Raw genomic sequence first — 22986 nt, forward strand, 5'->3', positions numbered from 1 at the left:
AGGGGTCCCATCAAGTCGCAGGCTGCGATCTCCCATGGCCGCGTACTCACGATGGGCTCGAGCAGGCCGGGTGGTCTGCCGCCCCTGGGCTTGCGCTCTTGGCACACTGCGCAGCTACGGACATAACGGCACAGCTGCCCCTTCATGCCCGGCCAGGTAGCGAAACGGCGAAGCTTATGCCACGACTTCGGTGCACTGCCGTGACCGTCCGCATCGTGGTAGTGACGCAGCGCTGCCACTCTGAGATCGCGGGGAATCACGGTCTTGAACGACTCACTTGAATCGCTCTCTTCCGGGAAGTAGCGCAGCAGGACGCCGTCCCCATCGATCAGGTAAGATTCCAGCTCACCTGCTTCGATGTCTGACTCCTGGGCGATGGCACTTGGCCCTCTCGGTGTTCCGGAGTGCCGGAGCGTCTTTTCGCCCGTCTGGTCAGGATCCATCTCTTGCCTGAGCCGGTCGAAGATAGCGCGACACAACGAATCGCTCTGCTGTGCTTCGTACAGTTCCGTTCGGTTGAACGCCGGTCCCAGAGAGGTAATCGCCTCAGCCAGCTGCGCGACGCCGCCACAGTGACGAGCGGAGCGCGAGGCGGGATTTCCCGTCTCCTGGCGGATGGCCCCGCCTCCGTAGTCTGCTGCCTCGCGCGGTGGGGGATCCACGGGTGCGCGGGAGAGCGCGTCGGCCACCACATTTGTCGTGCCCTTCCGGTACCGAATTCGGTACTCGTACTTCTGCAGTGTCAAGGCCCAGCGCGCCAGTCTTCCGGCGGGTTCCTTGATTCGGGAGAGCCACGCGAGGGCCATATGGTCCGTCTCGATCGTGAATTCCGTCCCCTCGACATAATGATCGAACTTCTTAAGAGCAAAAATGATGGCGAGGCATTCGCGCTCACTCACCGTGTAGTTCTTCTCTGCCGGGTTCAGCGCCCGGCTGGCAAATGCCACCGGGCGGATCTCTCCCCCTGTCTCCTGCAAGAGCACCGCGCCGAGTCCTTGGTCGCTGGCGTCCGTCTGGATCGTGAAGGGCCTATTCAGGTCTGGCAGTTTGAGGGATGTTGTACGCGCCAAGGCCTCGGTCAGCTGGAGGAACGCCTCCTCCTGCGGCGCCTCCCAGCTCCAGGGAGCCGCTTTCCTCAGCAATTGCGTGAGGGGTGCCTGCATGGCTGCGCAGTTCGGGATGTAGGCTCGGTAGTATCCTATCATGCCGAGAAAACGGCGCACTCCCCCGACATCGGTAGGGACTGGGAACTCCAAGATTGCCCGCAACTTGTCCGCGTCGGGGGAAACTTTTCCTCTCTCGATCCGGAAACCCAACAAGCTGATCTCAGAAGCTCCAATTTGGGCTTTAGTCGGGTTTAGTGTGAGGCCGGCGATCCGTAGTTTGCGCAACACGTCCTCAAGGTGACGAAGGTGGTCCTCGAAAGTTTCCGAGTACACAATGATGTCGTCCAGGTACGCGAGCGCGTGCTGCCACTTGGCATCTCCGAGCACCCCGTCGATCAACCGCTGAAATGTCATCGGTGCACCTGTTAATCCGAACGGCATCCGAGTGAACTCGAACAAGCCTCGGTGACACACGAATGCAGTTTTGCTTTCGTCGCCCGGGCTCATCTCCACTTGGAGGTAGCCTTTGCTTGCGTCGAGGGTAGTGAAATACTTCGCCTTCCCCAGATTCGAGATGATTTCTTCGATGCTCGGAAATGGATACGCATCTTTTACGGTCACCGCGTTCAAGCGCCGATAATCGACGCAGAGTCTCGATGTTCCGTTCTTCTTGGGCACCAAAACCACCGGGAATCCCCAGGGTCCTGATGACCGGCGAATGATTCCCGACTTCAGGAGCTCATCGACTGCGGCATCTATCGCGTTTCGCTTCGCCAGGCTCACAGGACGCGGATTGGACTTCCAAGGGCGTGCGTCCCCAGTTTCAATGCGATGTTGCACCTGCTTAGTGCAGCCCGGCTGTTCGGTGAACATTTCGTCAAACTTGTGCAGCAAAGCCGCCAACCTCTCTCGCTCTGGTCGGGACAGTCCATCGGCATTGGCCAACGGGTGGCCGATTTCGTCGCAGTGCTCGGCGGAGCTCGGAGTTGGGTGACTCATGGGCATGGCGTCGTCGCGGTCGGTTCTTTCCTGTTCTGTCGCTTTTCCCAGCGCTGCCGCCATGGCCCCCATGGAGCGCTCTCGGAAACTTGAGAGGGGTGCATGTGCCCCCTCTCGGTACCCGCCACTTGCCACGTCAATGATGATGCCGGTGTGGGCCAGGAAATCCCGCCCCAGAATGATGGGCACTGTCAGCCCGGCCAAATGGACGAACCGCTGTCTCTGCGCGCGTTGATTCCAACGCACCACGAGACGCACTGCTCCCCTCGAAGTCGTCGACCCACAAGCCAACTGGAAAGTGGTCTCCCCATGCCTCACCCGAACGGACTTCTGTTGGAGATGCCTGAGGACCTCGTCCCCAATTAGCGACGCACTAGCCCCGCTATCCAGAAGAGCTGCGAACTCCTTTCCCGCCACCGTCAGGGAAATAAATGGGGCCGCGGTGCTTGTCGCTGGTCCGACTCGATACGCCGTCGGCACGCACACGGTCGATGGGATGTCGGGGACTCGCTCGTTGGTCTGTTTCGCCGCCGATAACTTTATCGGCGGCCTCCTCCGTTTCCCGGAATCTCCCTTGTGCAGTCGCGCCTATAGTGCCCGATTTCGTGGCACCGAAAGCAGCGGCCTCGCCAACCTGGGATAGGATTCTCCCCAGTGGGACGTCCGATGCGCTCACCCCTTTGTGGCAGCGGGTCGGCGGCAGACTGCTCCTGGGCTGCGGCGATCCGTGGTGCGCCAGTCGGCCGGAATTCCGCCGCGTGGACGGCCGCGCTCCCTCCTCGGCGCGATCCTGGCTCCAAGGCGTCATCCGTGAGCTCCCAGGGATTCCCGCTCGGCTCCCCGCTGGCCGCCGCCATTGCGGCCTCCCCCCGTTGACACCCACGTGGCACCGGCCCCTGCCACGCGCATCGGGGTTCGAGCGTGTCGATTGGTGCTGGGGGAAGGTGGTACCTGCGCTCCGCCAGTATGTCGGCCTGAACCCTGCGCGCCTCCTGTGCGAGCTCACTCAGACTTCCGAATGGGCGCCCACGCAGATACCGCGAAAAGGTGGGATGCGCCTGCCTCACCACCCGCTCGACCTGCTCCTGGTTCGTAGCATTCGGATCGGCGATCTGCAGGAGTTCCTGCATTGCCCGCAGGTACTCTCCGAAGGGCTCAGCGGGAGCCTGCGTTCTTTCATCCAGTTCCCTGCGCATTCTTGGCAGGTAGTCTGCCGGCAAGAACTCTTGTCGGAAGAGGGCCGTGAACTCGTCGAAAGTTCCGGCTGACTCGCCCACAAGGCGATGCCACCTGGCTGCTGGGCCTACAAGAGCCACCGGCAGAACCCTGCCTAGCGTCTCCTTCTCGGTCCGGCCGGTAGCCTTCCGATATCGCTGGATTTCCAGCAAGAAGTCGGTCGCGCTCAGAGCTCGATCGCTGTGTCCGCTGTACTCCGGCACCGGAATGCGGATGAGGGTTTTTGGCGACGGCGTTTCCCTCTGCATGCTCTGTAAGGCCTGAGCGAACGCCGCAACCAACGCCGTGGATTCACGGGACATCTCCGTGCTCTGCGGCATAGACACTACTGGCGATACCGTCGGCGTTTCCGGACTCAGCCCTACGTTCCCCTCCGCCAACCCCGAGAGCCGTCGCTCTTTTTCCGCTTGTGTCGTCGCGACGTCCGCCAAAAACATTATATCTGTTAGCGCGAAATTACCCGCGGCCATCCCGAACACTTGTTTGGACGTGCTCTTTCCACCTTCACAGTGCCGCGGTATAGACCCGCCAACCAGGGGGACCGCCCCGCGTGAACTTTCACGCAGTGTCGTCGACGGACGTTGCGACCGTAATTACGGCTCGCCAGCCCCAACGTTGATGCGCCATTTGTAGGAAATCGCGTACCGACGCCGATTCGCCGTTTCCCACGTGGTCCGTCAACAACCCGAGTCCAGCCTGGTTCTTTCACGGGAGCGGGATTCCGCTCCCAGTTTATTCGTACAACAAAGCACAACGCTACAAAACACTTAATCTAAACTACAAATACACGCGACATTATACAAATATTTACAAACGCACGTTAAGACCAACGCTAAACACAAAGTAGGCCCTTAGGCCTCGCGTCCCGCGATATCCAGATCCGGTCGCCACCCACTTGCCTGCCTGCGTCTCGGTCTCGTCCGGAGTTCTTAGAGGCCTCTCGCCCCCTGCCCCACCGAGTATATCTATCGATGGGCGAGGAGGTTTCTCCTCGCCTGCCACGGGGGCGCCTGCAGCGCCCTCCAGTGGCTAGGAGAGAAAGCGGCGCGTCGGGAGCCGAATTCGAGATTCCGATCGACCCCGCGGCAACACGACCATGTGATCGTGTCGCGGCCAAGATTGGCCGAATGGTTTGATGGGCGCCCTCGTGAATTCACGGTGCGCCATACTTTCAACCTTACTGTCCTATAGTCGGTGACAGCTAATTTAAGAATTCGGGGTATAAGCTCCTCCCTCCACTTTCCACTTCAGCAGAGCGAACGCTGGAGAGGAGGTCGCCTCCTCTCCAGTGTTACTTCTGCTAAGGTGGAACGAGGTGGGAGGAGCTTCCACTTCACTCTTAACCTGGCACCGGCCAATAGGGTAAGACATAAAACAAAAGTGGATTGGCAGCGTTTATTGTTGCCGCCACTCACACTTTTGTGACCTTGAGCAACATCTGGCTCTCAAAAGTATCATCGAACATCTTGCCTCGTTTCTTAGTGAAGAAGTCATACGCTGCGCTGAACACGTTTTGAGTCCACCCTCTTCCAAACAGGTGTTGCCACCTGGACGCGCGACTGAGTGGCTAGAAAACAACGCGTTCGCACGGCCTCTCCTACCCGTTCGACCCCCAAAACGTGAGCTAGATACGGTTGGCCCATTGAGACGCTGTACCATGGTGGGACGACCTCAAGGACGAGTTCTTGTACGACCTTAAGAACTACGGCTAGAGGATGACGTCTAGAACGACCTCAAGGACGACGTCTAGGGCGACGCCTAGAGGTCGCCTAGGACGACTTACGGACGACGTCTAGGACGACCTCATGGATGACGCCTAGGACTACCTCAAGGACGACGCCTAGAGGACGCCTAGGAGGACATCACGGATTACGCCTAGGACAACCTCAGGGACGACGTCAAGGAGAACCTCAAGAACGACTTCTAGGACGACCTCAAGGGCAACGTCTAGGACGACCTCAAGGACGACTTCTAGGATGACCTCGAGGGCGACCTTGAGGACGACGTCTGGGAAGACCTCAAGGAGTGCGGCCATCAACGAAGGCAGGCAGTGAGAATTCCAGCGAAACGAAACTACGCCGCGTACATTGGTGCACATTGAAGTCGGAGTGGTGCGGTTGCGCTGGGTTGACAGCAGTGGCGTCCGTAGGATCGGCACCCGGGGCGGTGGCCCGGCTTTAGGTGGCGCGGGTGCCGCTTAAAGGCCGACCTACAAAACCATTTCCGCGGGAGAAGAGGTTTCCTCCTTGCCACCCGGAAAGGAGGAAACCCCTTCTCCTTTCCACGGAGACTAGCTTCCGGAGCCGCCCTTTTCAGGGGAGGAGGAGGAAGGAGTGCGAGAGGGGAGGGAGCGAAGGTCGTTGGGGAGCACTTTCCTATCCTGCGGAAAATGGTTTCGTAAGTCGGCCTTTAACGACAATGACTTTTTCTTTTGGTTTTAGAGTACGCAATGGTGGTGACATAATTTCATCCAAAAAGCAGGCAAGCTTGTGTAAGACAAAACGTATATACTAAATTGACCGACGTAAGATCCATCTTACATGTACAATTAGATCTGTCTGTCACACCCTTTGTCGGTCTGTATGCGTGTGCGCGCACGCATACAAATTTTTGTTAATTTGTTTCATTCTGCTATGAAAGGCCCCGGGAGACAATTTTCGCCCATTTAGTCCGACCGCCACAAGTGCGCGGCCTTGAGCGTCGTCGCCGGGTGGTTCCGATGAGTTTTGCCGGGAGGCAAAGCGAGAGGCACCATGGTGTCGCCAACGTACCCTCGGGCAAAGGGATGACGCGGCATTCACCGAAAGATTACTTGAGTTACCAGACGACTCCATTCTCCGGTCCGAAGTTGATCGACGCCAGTGTCAACGCGAGACGTCGTTACCAACCGGCATTCCTCCTGCTGCTTCTGTCCTGCCGCGACGCTCGGCGTCCCGACAGCATTGGGACGCTCCTGGACAAAGGAGGAGGAGGGGGGGGGGGGGGGGGGGGGGGCTTCGCGCTTTTTACCCAGCGAGGAGCGTTTATGGGATTACTTCCCTACCGCATGGAAGCTGAGACGCTGCACTTAGGGGGGATTATCTGTCTTCCTCAGTTCAGACTTCGATGGCGCCGTTGACCGCCCGAGATTGACCGGCGACACCGTGACCAAGGACGTCTGGCTCATCGTTGTGCGTGACACGATTGGCGGTGTGTGAGGGAGAGGGGAGGGACGTCCCTGGACGTTAGGAACAATGGCTGCACCGCTTTGGTCCAGGCATAGACCATGGAAATTCCCTACTGGCGATATGTGGAATACGACGCTAAATAAGGAGCAGCAGGTGGCTGCTAGAGTGCGCTCCAAAATTGAACCTGTCAATATGTAAAAAAGAATGAGACGTTCACAAATCTCTGTGATGCGAAATTAGAACGCAGCTCTTGAGGAGGAGGGTAGGGTATGCCCCTCCTCCTCCTCCTAGCCCCCTCCTCTCCTACTGAGTCCCTCATTTCTCCTTCTCCTCTCCTCTCCTCCATACCCTCCCCTCTTCCCCAGTTTTCCCGCTAAATTTAGCTGAAAAAATTGACCCCACCCTCAACACCAATTCATAGCGGGAAAATGACGTCTTATGACCTCAACACCAATACAGTTTCCCCGCTAAATTTAGCGGGGAAAATGACGCCACATGACTTCGTGTCAGGTCACCCATGAACAAATTCAGTTTCTCCACTAGATTTAGCAGGAAAATTGACATCACGTGACCTCAACACCAATTCGATTTCCCGCTAAATTTAGCGGGGCGGTTACGCCGACGGCGAAGCCGCTATACGCGGAAACAAACGCCTAAACACTGCGCTCTAAAAGAAAAAAAGAAAAGTTTTACGAGACATGTTTTCTGTTCCTTGGCCCTTCGTGATTCCTGATTCCCGACCCTGGCTCCCTGCCGCACTCCAAGTCCCGTACAACCACACGGTCACGACACTTCGCATTCTGATATGCCTGCGTCAAATGCCACGTAATTAAAGAAAGAAGTGGAAGATAGAAACAAAGCTCACATCTCCGAATAGCGGAGGAGAGCACCGCATTTTGCTCGTGTTCAAGTGCTATACATTTTTATCTGCCATTTTTTTTTTAATTAAAATCAATAAATTTGCAAGGGCGGCATTAAAACGTATTTATGGTATTAGTGTTACGGGAAATGATTTTCGGGAAAAACGTGGTCATGTGGAAAATTACCATAGTGATATTGGTGTGGCTTAAATCACGATTTAAATCACGTTGATTCTTATTCTCCACCCCAAACTGAATGACTTTGTCGTAGATTAATTCCAGGATATCAATGCCTCGTCGATTTTGAGAAAAAAAGCTGGGAAGTTTTTTCGTCGGAAGCCAGCATGCAGTGTGATTGATAGAAGACGTGAACTTTATTTCCTCGGATATATAAGCCGCTAGATGACCTTCTTAGGTCTGCCTCAGCCCTCGTGTAACATCACCCTGAACGTATCGGCTCAAAGAACCAAAGTTCCGTCCGTGCGCGCTTCCGCCGCCGCGTCCTCGCACACTGCTGAACGCGTCTCACTGTCGAACACCAGCTCCGCACCGAACTACATTAATGCTTCCTTTTTCGTGCAGCAGATTTAATGCGCGCTTTACTAAAGAACTCCGCGTTTGGCCGCACCGAATGTGGGCACTACCCGTCTGCAGAAGCCAGATTCACGTAAACTGGAGCACATGCGCCGTGCCGATAGCAGCGCCACCGCAGCGACGTGATGTAAAGACGCGCGTCGGTGTATCGGTGTACATTGCAAAGGCTATCGGTCAAATAATACAAAATATCTCGGGCTTAATTAAAAAGAAAAAAAAAACGCGTACATTCCTGTTCATCTGCTTCTTGCACAGGGATTGGATGATCTCAGAACGCCAAGCTCTTATTTCCCGCTAAATTTGACGGGAAAATTGATGCCACGTAACCCGACGTCACGTGAACTATACACCAACGTAGTTTCCCCACTAAATTTAGAGGGAAAATCGTCGTCACGCAACACGACGTGACGTGACCTATCCTATACAAGACAATATACTATTCTAAACAAATTGTAATGATTACTTCGTCAACGCTGCACTTCATGCGTCATAAGACATTGAAGGTAAAGCTCGCTGCCAATTTTTCTTTCTCTCCAGTGGAGAACGGAAGAAAGAACAAAAAAATTCCGAGGGCACCTAAACACTTCTTATGAGTTGTGAATGCGAAAGCATGGATGTCGTTCTTTCGTTCCCTCAGTTCGTCTGCGGTGCACTGGCGTGGACGGTTTCGTTACTTCCGAGGTTGCGGCCGCCGACGATGTAGATGCCTCAGGCGCCGCCATGTTCCTCGGCGCCGAGAGGAGCAGAAGCGGCCGCAGGCCCCCACCCCCTCCTACGACGCCTGACACGAGAGCGGCGGCCGAGCGTGCGCTCTCGTGAAGCGGCCGCCAATGGCTATCTAGGAGCCGTTTTGCTCAACCAATGGGAGAATAAGCATTCCTTATGCGTTTTCTTTTTCTTTTTTTTGCAGTTACAGGCTCTGCTCCATGGGATAGTTAATGCCCTCGCATTAAAAAGAAAAGCAGACAGATTGCGCACACATTTGAAAAGCGTATATCAGTAATCAGTATCGACTAATATTGAATTATTGTCACCCATAATTCATTCGGGAAATATAACAGAGTCAACAATTGCACGTATAATTTTTTTTAAGACTTTTTGTGAGGTTGTAGAATGTTGGGGACGGTCTTCCGGTGTTGCGGGGTCGTCGAGCCAAAGTGGTGTGCGCGCACGGCCCGCTTGCACAGGCAGCAGAGCCGATTGCCCGTCGGGTTTCCGGCCACTTGCCGATGCGCTGCTAGGGCGACCGAAGGCCGATCAATACAAAAAGCAGGCTCCACAATTCACAATCGATAGGTTTGTTTTTAACCGGGCCGGGGGACGTACCGGTACCCGACCAATCGAAGCTGCATCGCAAATTTAAGCGAACACTCCTCGATCGCCGACGACGATAGCGCACTCGACCGCTTCTCTCTAAACCCCCGCTGGCTTCTACGAAGGGCATATTGCGTGTTTGTCAACGCACTCGTCGCATTTCTCGTTAATGTATTCTTTCGGCAGACAAAAGTTAGAATTTGAAGCACGAAACGCACGCGGCATGCGCGGGAGAGTGATAAGTGGGTAAATTGAGGAGAAAGAACCGAATTCCGAACGTCGCCTTAAAGGGACAATGAAGACGATTTTAATTAAATTTTTTAAATGGTGTTTTTAGGCTTCTTAGGAACCTGGCATACTGCCCAATCTTTTATAGACATTTGTGACGCGTATCTCTGTACCTACAAAAGAACTGAAGAAACCGAAACTGAACTATCTGCGTTTCTCAATTTTGGGCCTCCGAAAACGGAGGTGACGTAGGAGTGACGTCACATGTGAATTGTCGGTACCGGTAGCATTTAGGGCGTCGAGACTCTGGTTACCGCGGTGGGTTATAGCAGCGCGGTGTTCCGCGCTGCGTTCTTTATTTTATATATTTTATTTGCCCATAGTTGCTCGTTGCCCGTTTCGCGTGCAGTGTAGCAAAGAGAAAAAGAATTATGGTGTTTTATTTACGGTTTAGTTACCATTTTTGGTTCGATTTATAGTTTTCATGGTTATTCAAGTGGAACTAGAACAGTGTTCATAAAAACCACGAACCAAAGCGTGACCGAGAGCACGTTTCTCGTTTCGACCAATCGCTGACGCGTCTCTTGTGACGTCACGCTTCCAGGCCCCGCAGGGTCACGTGACCTCCGCTTCTGCTGGTTTCTCCCGCAACGCTCGGGGCGTCGCCTCGATCGATCCCGGTACGATTATTACCGCGACTGTTTAATTGATTCACGCGGCACACAAGCGCCGGTTTCGGCTGAAATTTGGGCAACGTGGCCTGAGCCGTGCCGGGAACCCAGTTCAATCGCCAAACAAATATCCGAAATTGCCTTCATTGTCCCTTTAAGCCGCGGTGCTAATGCATCACAGAAAAGGCAGGTGGCGCAAGCTACCGCCCGCTCTAAAGGGTATAGCCAGTAACATCCATCCAGTCTGAAGACACTGCCTGAGGCGCGTTTCTTCCTTTTTTTGAGAAGCGGATTTAGAGGTCAGGCTAGGGGAAAAAAGGGGGGGGGGGGGGGGGGGATTTAACTACAAGGACGGATGCGACGTCACAGACAAAGATAATAACTATTCTACGGGAAAAAAAAAAAAAAAAAAAAACCAAACATGTTCGTATATATGTCACACAAAAAAAGAACAACTTAAAAACAAAAAAAAAAATTAGTGAGCCCCAGTGAGCGTCTGGGGTCAGCTGTTGGCGAGAAATTGAGCCAGTACAGCACCAATGCCAGCCTGCCTTTAACGTGCATCGCGCAGAAGTGACAAACGACCGCACGAGAGGGGTTAGAGCCCAGGATCCCCGGGTTCTGAGGTGCGAGCTTTCGCTCCACGTGATCCACGTCCTGCGGCGCGCCCACACACTGGACCGCCATACTGCCGAGCAGGAACCTCGTCACGGTTGCAACATCACATGTCGCTGCCGAATGAGGCATTTCTATACGCTGGAACATGCGGCGATACCATGTGCCTATTTCGAGACTGAACAATACCGAGGTCCATTAATTGCTCGAAATGTGACATGACCAGCAATCAAACCTGAGTTTTGTCCAACCCCGCTGAATGATGGCGCTAGTTAACCCAACCATAAGTTCCAATTGGTCGCTTCCAATATATATATATATATATATATATATACAGATATTTTTTTTTCTCGATACGAACGGCTTCTGGATACGTTCGAATGCACTCCCACATTGAAAGCATTGTGACGAATGGTCCAGTAATCACTCGCAGGCATGTACTGCTCCGATACAACGATCAAAGCAACTCAAAACCAAAACAAAATACCTAGTAAAAAAAAAAATCCGTTTTCAGGAAATCGGTTGAGATGTTTACCAAACTCGGGCCTCGGTCTTTGTTCCAAAAGGGCTGAGACCCGCGCCGTAAAAAACAAAAAAAAAACATTCGATTCACGGCCGATTTCCCTCCGCACTTCCGGAAACGATTCGTGCGCCCCCTATAGTTTCTGTTTCCCATTTCCTTTTTATCGTGTGTGCATACACTTACAACTACGCAATCAACGGCGGAGGCGGCGGCGGTAATGCCACTCCGGTGTTTTATACATAGGTTCCATTCCACTACGGATTGAATTGGGACATTCGTTGTTGTTCCCCAGACGTACTGCACAGTTGAGCAGACGACACACGACCGAACACGCGCTTTCCCCCCCAACACGGCCGCACATGCTGTTGCGTGTTGCGAGCTCGTATATACACAACGAGAAGCTTCATCTATAACGAAAGGCCTCGTTTTTTTGGGTAATGGGCTGTGAGACGGCTGCCACGCAACAAACAAGCGAACAAACAAACGAGCTCGGAGACACACGCGCACAAACACGTACACACACACACAGAGAGGGAAGACAAAATACGACGCTATTAAAAATGGAAATAATGCCGTTGACCCCAGCGCTTCCATTGGATGAATTGGACGATCGCATTTGATGTCTCTTGTACCCCTTTTTTTTGCACGTCGCTACCTCGGCTGGTGCCGTACAATATGTAAAAACTAAGGATTCCCCCCAAAGAACAAACTTGGGCATAAAGATAAAAACAACAGCAGCAACAAAAGGAGTCTCTTCTCGGTATTTTCTGTGTTCTCGCTCATGGGTCGTAACTTTTCCTCGCCTCAAGGGGGGAAGGGGGCAAACAATAACTGTAGCTCTGCCGTGTCGTCGTGATCAGAAGCCCTGTGCCCTTTCCTGGGATTTTATAGATGTCCGCTGATTTATTTATTTTTTTTTTGCTTTATTTTTGCGTTTTCCTTCGAACTGTTCGGTCGGCGTTCCGTTTTTACAGCATCGCCGCTTTTGATAGACACGCCTGAACGACCGAAACTACGTTTTACTGTTAGTGCCAGCTTTATTTGACGACATCTTTTGTTTTTTTTTCTCGTTGGCGCGTCGAACTTCTTTTTTTTTCTCTCATTTAGTGCTTACGCATTATTGATTTGTCTGGTTGCGCGTTAGATTGCTCCTATGCGTCTTTTGCAAATTAATCTTTAGGTCAGACTGATCGTAGATGTTTGTCCACGCTCGCATTTACTGTAGTTTACCAACCGGGTGTCGCTCTTTCCAGCCACCCGTCCTTCCCCCCAAAAAAAGAAAAAATGGACGACTACCGCTGCTACCTTTATCTAAGATCATGCACATTAGCGTCAAAGTGTTCCGGTGGCGCCCCCTTATTTTATTTTTTTTTCTTCGTGATGACACGATTATGATTTTGCCTGGCAAGTTGAACGAGCGCGTGTAAAAAGCACAGTGGAAGCCATACTTCGTTTCGCCTTTAAGCCCTTACCTCAACACTACAATTCGCTGGAATCAAGGAGCAGCAAAAGTATGATCGTCACGGCGCCCATCGCCTTTGTGAGTTTGCTCTGAACAACTATAGACCAATATCGCGCACAATGAGTGCGCCACGATCCTGCGCTTTTTTCTGTGCATGAATCGTCCAGCCGGTGATGCCAGACCCGCAAAGACGGTCAAGCTGTGATTCTTGAACTTTCGACCAAGAAACTGTTCACAAAACTTGCCTTTGCTCACACCCGGTGTCGGCAACGCGCGTGCGCAGAGACCAGATTCGCGCGAGGAGAAGCATCTGCGCAAGCTCAGTACAGATATTCTGCGCTTTAGACGCTGTCCGATTGATCTCGACGGCTGCGTATGAATTTAGGGTGAAACGAAGTATAGCACCTTCAAAGTTGACGCTGACATCGCCCTTGTTAACCTGAAACGTCATTTGGATAGGTTTTCGGCATTTCGTGAAGCCCAGATAAAAGCGTGGCCAATAAGCTCCACACTGGGAAGGGGGAAGGAGGAGAGAGACAATTGGGTAGTAAAAATAATACACAAAGATCCATTTCTGGATTGTTAGGCAATGCGTACGCATGACCCTTGGGAATCGCCACACACGTCCCCTTTTGGGAAGCGCTAACGCTGCTCCCTTACTGCTTTGTTTTGGCTTTCTCTTCTTGCTTTCTCTTTTGTTTCCTCTCATCTATGCTGCCACTTTTTTTTTTACCTTGTTACGGGGTCAGTGTTAGCATTTCCAAAAGGACGTTTCTTAGAGGATGCGTTAGCATTCCTTAAGAATACGCTAATGGATCTTTTTGACATTTTTTTTTTTCATCCCTTTTCCGTACTCTGCCTGTTAGAGTACGTCGACGCGTCCTTGGATAAGGTCATCCATATCACTCGTGGAAAGAACCACATCCATATCACTCGTGGAGAAAACCGCATCCATCGTTCGGCAGTCCGACTTCTGTTTGGACAACACCAGGCAAGCATCGTGACTTTCCTCCTCGCCTCCTCCGTTTTTCTTTGACGTCGATGCTCGTCAAACTTGACGTCACACGCCACCTACCGATGGTGCGCCTGTTGCCTGTCTATCTGTACTGCCGCGGCTCGCGCGAAAAGCCTTCCCCTCCTTGCGCTCGTGTCTTCCCCTTTCCGTTTTCGGGACTCGAACAGCAGCGGAGGCCTTGAGTGCTTGACCGACGGCCAACAGAGCGTGTGAGTAGCTGTCTGGACCCACGTGGTGAGCATGCTCAAGGCCCCCTGTGAAGGACAGAAACAAACTTTGAGAAACAAAAAAGATCCATCGGGGAAAAAAAAACGGAGGTAAGTGAACGGTTGCACGGCATAAGACGGGGTCATTTAGCCTCACGATTTCTGAAGTATCCTGTTTGGACGGGCCATCACACGTTTGAACGTGAGACGTTCTTGGTGTTCGGCATTTAGTGAAGCATGGATAAAAGCGTGGCCGCGAGGCTCGACCAGGGGCGGATCCAAGGGGTGGGGGGGGGGGGGGGGGGGGGGGCATTCATCCTCCCCCCCCCCCCCTTCCAAGCAAAGTCGACCTCCCCCTCCCCCCTTCTCGGAGGGCAATTTGACATGGGTGGACCCTCCGCTGCACACGAAAGAATGGGAGAATAGTATCCTTACAAATTTTCCGCCTCCCAAAACGGAGTTCTGGATCCGCCCCTGGGCTCGACACTCATTGGTTGACGGGTGGGAGAGGAGGAGTGAGGTGCTCGACGATGATTGGTTAACGGGGAGGTCATTCGACCAGAGGGTTAGGCGAGGAGGAGCTCGACCACCTGTGCGCACTGAGGAAGAGGAGCTCCAGAGTATGAAAGGCTCAGGAAGATCGCCAGGTTTATCAGCCCCGATTAGCGGTAGTATCGCTTCATTCTAGGAACAATCCTCGAGTGTACACATTGTACGCGTTGAGCTATTTGATGAAGCGCGCCGCGAACGTAGGCGTCTGGAAATTCGGAGTATCGCGAAACGTTTGTGATGCAAGAACGTTTCAGGTATGCAACACAATTTGCTTACCAATTTGCCATAAATATTTTCGTCGATGAAAGCGGAATTAATGCCACTACAGACGTGATAGTGAGCGTCTGGCCAGTCGCGAAGAGACAACCACAGCGAACCACAGCGACGCGTTTGGTCTCGCATGTCGCCAATACATTAAAATTATACGCGCGTAACAGATGCATATACATAGTTTGCAGGTGCCGCCCATGCTGGGTACTGACGGTTATTTCTACTTACTGGTCCCCCCAGCTATTACTTTTTCAGTGTGAAACTAACACGGTGAACCGAACACTCGTGGCACTTTAAATACTGTGATAAAACATATAGTGTAACGTGTAAAAAAAAAAAACGGACACGTACAAGGAAGAAGACGCACACACAAGCACCACTCACAACTATATTTGAAAAGCGCAGAAAAGAAAGAAATATATATCTCGCCACTTTCCTAACGTTCACGGATGTGCTTGAGCGGGGGTTTCAGAGTTTTTTCCGCCACTCTCAAAAATTTTTCAAAAAATCTTGTCTCCGCGTTGCACACTGTTCTAAATATATCGCTTACGCATTGTGTGCCCCTTTTTCGTTCTGGCTCCTTCCCTTACCCAGAATCGTTGTCTCAGAAAGGCAGAAAACACACATGTGTTCCCTGCGTTTTTTTTTTTTTTTTTTTTTGCGCTTTACACCATGCTTTATAACGTTCACCAACTAGACCAACTACAAGTTCTTGAACATAAAATACCGGCATGGCCACAAATGACGTTATGGGCAAGTAATGTATATGTACGCATATAGATTGGTAACCGGTTTATATCAAGTTTTCGTGGATCGTTACCGCTGTCCCTCGGCGCTCTCGGCAAACAGTTACTAAATACGGAACTCTGCAGACAAGACTAGCGGAGAGCATGCGCAGTAGTGGCGGCTTCTTTGACGAGAGCGCAGCGGACCACAGACTGCCCAATGAGGTTTCGTGAACTGAGCGGAGTTTTCAGTTGTACAATGACGCAAACCGAAGGTTTTGCTATGTGTGCCAAAATACATGTTTGCAATTCAAAGTGTCGCTCGCTTTGACGTTGTCGAATGATGCGGTACAGTAGAGCGTTTGCTACACAAATGTTTAACTAGACATTCGGAAGCAGACAGATCATCTACAGACCGCCATATTTGTGTTCAACGCTGCCGGGCACGCGAGTGGACAGCGTTAATGCTTTCGTATAACCAGCTGCATTTCCATTTATCGTCAGTCGTTCTTGGCTCACGTTAAACGGGCCGCTGTCCGAGATACGGTCTGTTCTCAATTATGGCGGGCAGGGAATATACCGAAGAACCCCGGACGATCCATCAACACGGCATATATTCGGCCTCCCCTGTCCCTCTGGTCTTAAGCCGCGATCGCACTGCTGCAATACATCGCACAAAGTCTGCAGACAGGTTTAGGGAACCGTTTCTGCACATCCGATACGGTATATGATGGGCCCTCCGGTACGCACTGCGCATGCGCGAGTCGTCCGCGGTATAGCATATGCGCAGTCCGTACCGGAGGGACCATCGTATACACCGCATCGGATGTGCAAACACGGTTCCCTAAAACGCGTTGCTCATACAGAAACCGTCTCTGTTCGAAGCACACACAACGTATGAACCAAACGTGTCTTCGAGCATCATCGAGGCGTGTCCGCGGACGATTCATCGTGTCCGTTTGTATACGACGTACGGGCAGTGTATTCGCGACTCCAGCAAAACGGACGCCGCCAAGCGGGAAAACCGGGAACCAGCCGGTCCAGGTCGCTCCGCGCCCCTCCGCGTCTCTGGTGGCTTTCGCGGACAGCTGTTGTCGGCGCCATTCCGTACAGTGTAATTTCATGAGGGTCCGCCTGAGTGTTAATCAGTACAGTGAAGCCTTAGTAGATTGTTTCCTTCCATCACGTGTTTGAAAGCCCGTTTACTCCACAACACACGGTCACGTGCTTTCGATTTCTTGGAGGGGGAGGAACCACGGAAAAACGTTTTGATTTCTTGTCTGTCTCGAATCAGATTCAAATTGACGACTACTTGGTAACTGATCAAGGGTTTCTTTATAAGGCTGTAGAACAGTGGACTGAGGACGACAGACGAGGCATTTCACTGGAGGGAACACCAATGTTGCAGTCAAGTGAATGGGAAGGTTCGATAGGTGCTTTTGTTGAGTATGGTTGTGTTCGATTAGCTTCAAGTTTGAGCCACCCACGCTGGTCGGTGCGTTGGCTATTCATCTTGGCTGCTTTTCATCGAAAAAGCCTCTGGACCACTCTGAAGGAGTTCGGCTGATTTCGAAATTACTTGATTCAGAAAAACCTGCTCGCTGCAAATGATGAATGAGGGAAATTATCTGTTTTTAAAAGGTAGGGTGCTCGCAACGCTAGAAGCTGTCACGGCATTTTGATCTATCGCGCCTCCAATATTTATATTATTCCCCCGTCAAAGCCAGCAGCAATATATGTCTACATCGCTCAAATTGACCAACCACGAAAAAAAAAAGACTTATTTTTTCCGTTCATTGAACTCCAATGAAGACTCTCTTCAGTTTGTCTCCGTGCTGCCGGCTAGAACCATTTGGATAAGTTTAAGTAGTATCTCTCTGTCTGTCAAATAGACTTTTATTCGGCAGTTCACCTAATATCTAGTCACCTAAGCTCATATTTCAACCCGAAGAATATACTAATATCGTTTTAGTGGGACATAGTACGTAATATAATACATAACCCGCTCGGTCAAAATGACTTCTCGATTGCTACTAAAACCTGAATTGAAATCCGAGTATCAGCTGCTTAGTGGGGCGCCGGCGGGTTAACATGCTCCTTGGCTCAAGGAGCGCTTGCTTAATTTTCGTAATTTTCCTGCAGCCTGTGTTGTTGACCGAGCAGACGACTGGAGCTGTTTCTTAAACGCGGATACGCACAAAAGCTCGATTTCGCGGACAGAGAAGTCGCATGGTCGAGGCATCCGAGTTAGCTGAAAATTACTCTCGGTGGAAGAATTCTGTAGTCACTGCCACTTTCCTCAGCTGATCAAAACTGATTAGAGTCTATTACCGTCTCTCCAGAGCCCATAGTTTCGGTTTTGAACGAAATCTCCGAAACGAAAGTTTGACATGAAAAGAACAAAAAACACCGGGAAAACAAAACCATGCTTTGCAAGTTTATACGCACCGGCTGCACTTAACCGTCTCAGTTCAAATACCTATAAAATCGGGCATTAAACAAAAGGAAATCTTTTAAATTGAACGCGCAACCTGTTCAGGCAGCCCGGCCGAGCCGACGCGACCTGGACTCAGCCGCCATGTTTGTTTGGTGGTGGCGCCCCCTATAGGTCGCTGGAGTCGCGAATAAGTGAGGCTAAGCGGGCTCGGCATGTCCAATTGCGTCGATGTCACTACCAACAAGACGTAACAAGCAGGTTTCGGGAAACTCCGAACTTTCGTAAGACACCCATTTCGGTTCGCGTATACAAAAACGAAATCAGCTCTTTATAACGAGCGAGACAATCTTCAACATGTTCCTCCTCTCGTCCACAATGGCGATAAGACGATCACGCGGCAAACAAACAAAAAAGAAATAAAAGGTGTTCGTGACATGTCCGCGAGAAATGTACTTATATGTACGCTGCTTTAGCCGCTGACAGGATGAGAACGCCAGGGCGTTCCTTTCGGATCGACGCCTCCAGCACGGGCTGGTTGCCTTCCGCCGTGCTTTGGCAGCTCCTGCACGCTCGAGGCTGACGAGACCTCGAAGCGTCATCGAAGGTAGGAAAGCTCGTGCTGGAAAAGGGGACAACTGAAACTCGCTCTTCCCCGCCGTTCTCATCCTTTCGGATACCCTTGCCGACGAGATGTTTCGGTGGCTTCCTCTTGCGACCAAGATTACCGATCACCGTGGAGACAATTCCGACGGTGTGAGTGAAAAGCACAGTGGAGGCTTGTACTCGTCGCGTCTTTTAAAGCAGCACAGTCAAAGTTGGCAGTCTGGCTTTCTTCTTATTTTTATTAATGAAGGTAGACTCCATCGTAAGACGTCATAGCGAGAGCTTGACCAATTCTGGAAGACCGACCCCACTAGCGACGCTTTCCGTCGCGCATGTCGCCAATGCGGTGCGATGGTTCGTCTGCTCCTTGCAATGACGCCAGAACGGCGAGCTCTGATTAGCTCTGATTGGCTCTGATGGGGGGATAGTGGGTAGACCTCAATGCTAGCTGCCTCGAGGTCTACCCACTATCCTTCCAATCGGAGCCAATTAGAACTCTGCGTTCTGACGTCATCGCAATCCTTGATCAACAAAACAGACGAACTCGCGCTCCACATAGTTTTCACACGAACGTCCCGCTTGAAAGCTTGTCGTAATCACTCGTGAGTTCGCAGGACGCGAACATATTTTGTCATTCCAGAAGCTCCGGAACCATTTATTTCCAAAAAGGGGAAATTTAGCGAAAGGGCACTTTGAATCAACATCAAGTTCGAAGTACCAATGCGAAAGTGCTCGAAACACGACGTCGCGCCACCATTTTCACTTTTGATCCAACGTCAGGTCGCTGGACACAGCACGCCACGACATGTATGTCACGATGCGCCAGGGGTGCCCTCTATTGTCCAGCGGGGAAACCGCGCACGGACGCGTGGGCCTAATGGCGCTGCAAATAGATTCACCATTGTCTTTGACCTCGATTAGCCACGAGCGCAAACATGGCGGACGGACCGAAGTCTCTGGGTCTCCCTGCCTCCCACCGTGTACACGATAGATCATCGGGCAACAAACTGCCGTTCGCGAATGGTTAGATCGGGTTCTGCCGAGTAGCGATAGAATCGTTAAAATACATTTGCATATATATCTGATGGAAAGCCCCTTTTTTGAGTGTGCCAGGCCGTGTTCCAAACTTTACTCGATCTCACTCTGGGGGTAAAGCGTCACAATTGCAAGTGCCTCGTACCGGCACTCGCGTCGCCCTGTTGAGTTTGCCATGACCGACCCGATCAATCACGCACAGTAAATAGATCGCGATGGCGCGCCTTTTTCTTTTTCTTCTTTTCTGCGGGCGATTGGTTTAACCGGTAATATACCATACCCCCAAAGACAAGAAGCCCCGTGACGATGCACTTTTGGCGTTGCTTGACTGGCTCCATCGAATCGCAGCGTCGGCTGAAACGGAGTATAGACCAACTCAACTCAATGACGTCACGCTACTGTGGTGGCGCTGCTGTCGGTACTGCGCATGCGCAAAAGCTTCACACCTCCCGAATCTGGTTTCTGCGTCCTCTCTCCCCGGGCATTCTTGTCTGACATCATGAGTACACACGTGGCTCGCAGGTAACGTCATCGTACCACGCTGGAGGTCATTTTTACCTGTTCTCGCCGACAAAACCAGCGCATTCGTTTGTGCGACGAAATGTATACTTCAGAGGGAACGAGCTCAGCAGCGAGGGAGGTATCCATCAGCGCGAGCTTTTGGTAGAGCAACTTATCGTCCGCCACATGAAAGGCAGTTTTGACAGCGGTGCGAAGGGAATCTGACGAATGCTCGCTGTCAGCACGCGCGCTTAATCTCAAAGCACACAATTGTGGTCGCCAGCGAATACACTCCATGCACCCGTTTCACGATTTTGAAACATGAAATGTTTACGCTGCGGTTTTCTTTAGCCCACTCGCAACTTTGTATAAAATCCCTGTAAAAAAAAAGAAAAAAAGAAAAAAAAAGACACGTCCAAACGGTTGCTTGTGCTTTTGCGAAGAGGTAATTCAAATAGCGGGGCCACTTGTTCGACTGCGTGTGACAGCCGCTCCTGACGAGTACGCGTAGTGCGTTTAAAAAGCGAATCAAAACCCGAGAAAAGATGACAAAAAGCGTGCTCGTACCCCGCCGTTCCGTCGCCTCCATTCCAACCCGTCAAGGAGGCCCGTCCCGCAAACGCTGCACTCCCTTTCGGCTCGCGATGGACCGCAACAGACGCTGCGAGTCACCGGAACCCATTCAATGTTACGCGAATGGCACGCGACCTTCGTAGAGGGCGTAGCTCGCGCCGTCACGTGCTACTTTCACGACGCTGCGATCAGTCATGTACAAGCCACTGGAAAAACGTCACTAAATATCATTATAGGATCGTTCACAAAGTTGTATTGGAATGCGTGACTGCAGCCCCTCGCGTCTTGTAAGTGCAACTCCGCTCAATCCCGGAAATTTCGGGATAATGAGGGATTTCACAATAAATAGCGCTAATAAAAGGCGCTACGTCATTTGCTTCGCGAAAAAAATGGGGTATATATCGTTTAATCCTATTTTAAACATCAGCAGAAATCGAAACCCAGACTTCGGCTCCGTCTGGCAACATTGGACTCGGGCCGACAAAAATATGGCTATCGCGTGGTCCGAGATGTCACGTGATCCTATAGGGAGTATTCACTCGCGGCCGCGAATGCTGAGCGCGTGCTGACGGCGAGCTTCCACAGTTCTTTTGCAACGTGCATTCCGCACCATCAAGAGCGCCGGTCTTAGCAGCCTATTGATGTGAGCTCGTTCTGAGCATGCGCTCTAAACAGCACCCACAAGTATGGCGTCGAGTGAACGACGGGCGGGATTGGTTCGGGCTGGCGGGCCATCGTTGAACTTGTTGCGGGCGTGCGCCAGGCACAAATGTCGTCTGCACCGCACTCGTCAGCGCGTTTTGGCGTCTGCGCCATTCGACGACGTTTCCGCAACTGCGGCATCAGTCTGCGCACGTGGTGTGAACGAAACTCCGAGAGACAATAATCACAAACGATGAGATGACGACCGTGGTAACGGCGGGACGGCCGGTCGGTTCCCACGAAGACGTCGTGCAGGCGTGCATCGCGTAGACACCGCTGAGGCTGAGCGCCGAGAGGAAACGTTGCTGACGTCGCCCGTTACGGTTGCCCGGAGAAGTAAAAACAAGCAAAAGGGGGCAATGGCGATGACGTTTAGCCCAATGTTGACTGCGCCCACGCCGTAGCCTTGACTGCGCTGTTGGCTGCGCCTCGATTCGCCCGCTAGAGTCAGCCGATTTCGGAAATATGGCGCGCTGCAAAGTTTGCCGGGCCGTCTTTTAAGAACATTTAGACAGAACTAGGTCGTGATATTTGACGTGTGGTCTTCCTAGGACCTAGGTGATTCTGAAGAGTACTGCAATGTTGTTGTTGTTTTTCAAGCGTCGAGCTGTTGTTATGGCGACCCTAACGACGAGCCATAGCAACAGGAAGACCAAAGGAAGTCGTTATTTGAGCTCGAAAGGAATGAGTTATTTTCTCGTGACTCTGGGAGTGTAGTTTTTCTGAAGCAACAGCCGCCTTCCTATATTTCTATTCGTCAATAATACCTAGTTTTCTTTTCTATTTTCTTTACGCAATCACGGGCATCTTTGCATTATTTTCTTGTTGTTGCTTTTCTTTCTTTTTTTATTTATTTTTGTTTGTCGCGAACGTTATTGGTGCGAGCTAGGGTGGGCATCAGGCAGGGTAATTGAAGATATATATAGAGTACGTTGACAGGCGTGCCGATTAATGTTACACATTTTTTTTTAAAAAACCGGAGACGACGGATGAAAAGTGAGACAAACACAAAACATTATAAGGCAGGGTAACTTGTGTTCTACAGGTTACTCTCCACGAGTAACTTACTCGTTACTTCGTCAAAAAGTAACGAAACAATCGCTGCTGCCGCTACGCCGATTCTCGAAGAAATGCGTCAACATTTCGCGCAGCGGTTATATATAACGAAGCAAGGTGAACGCAGCCTCTGGGCACTTTTCCGCAGAGTGAACATTGTCAAAACCCCTCTTCTCCCTGATGCAAGCAGATCAGATCACTTATAGCGTGTACTGCACATAAAGGACGACAGAGCCATTTCGTTGCGCGTATCTATTCACCACGAACCGGCGTTTAATCCTTCAGCAGATAGTCGGCGGTTTCGTGCAAACGGCGTCGTCGATCTCTTGGCCCTTATGTTGCCGTCCCCATCAGCTGCACTCCTTTTAAAAAAACCTGTACAGTTTCTTTTTTTTTTTTTTTCTTTTTTTCTGGCGGGTTGGGAAAAGGGGGGGGGGGGGGAGGGGGGGGAGGGGTTCATTCATTGGATTGGCTCCGAACGCTCGTATCGTCCATTGCGGTCCATCGTGGAGGTGAGGCAAAGTTTGGATTCACGC

The 22986-nt window shown here is 51.6% G+C and overlaps 1 pseudogene; it reads right to left on the reverse strand.

Annotated features, from left to right (window-relative positions):
• LOC120841087 overlaps nt 1-3811 on the reverse strand; it is a 107093-nt pseudogene extending 103282 nt beyond the window's left edge.
• Between the last annotated feature and the right edge of the window lie 19175 nt (nt 3812-22986).

The sequence above is a fragment of the Ixodes scapularis genome, unplaced genomic scaffold (genome assembly GCF_016920785.2).
Source record: "Ixodes scapularis isolate PalLabHiFi unplaced genomic scaffold, ASM1692078v2 PGA_scaffold11__112_contigs__length_91849675, whole genome shotgun sequence".
NCBI classification, from domain to species: Eukaryota; Metazoa; Arthropoda; class Arachnida; order Ixodida; family Ixodidae; genus Ixodes; species Ixodes scapularis.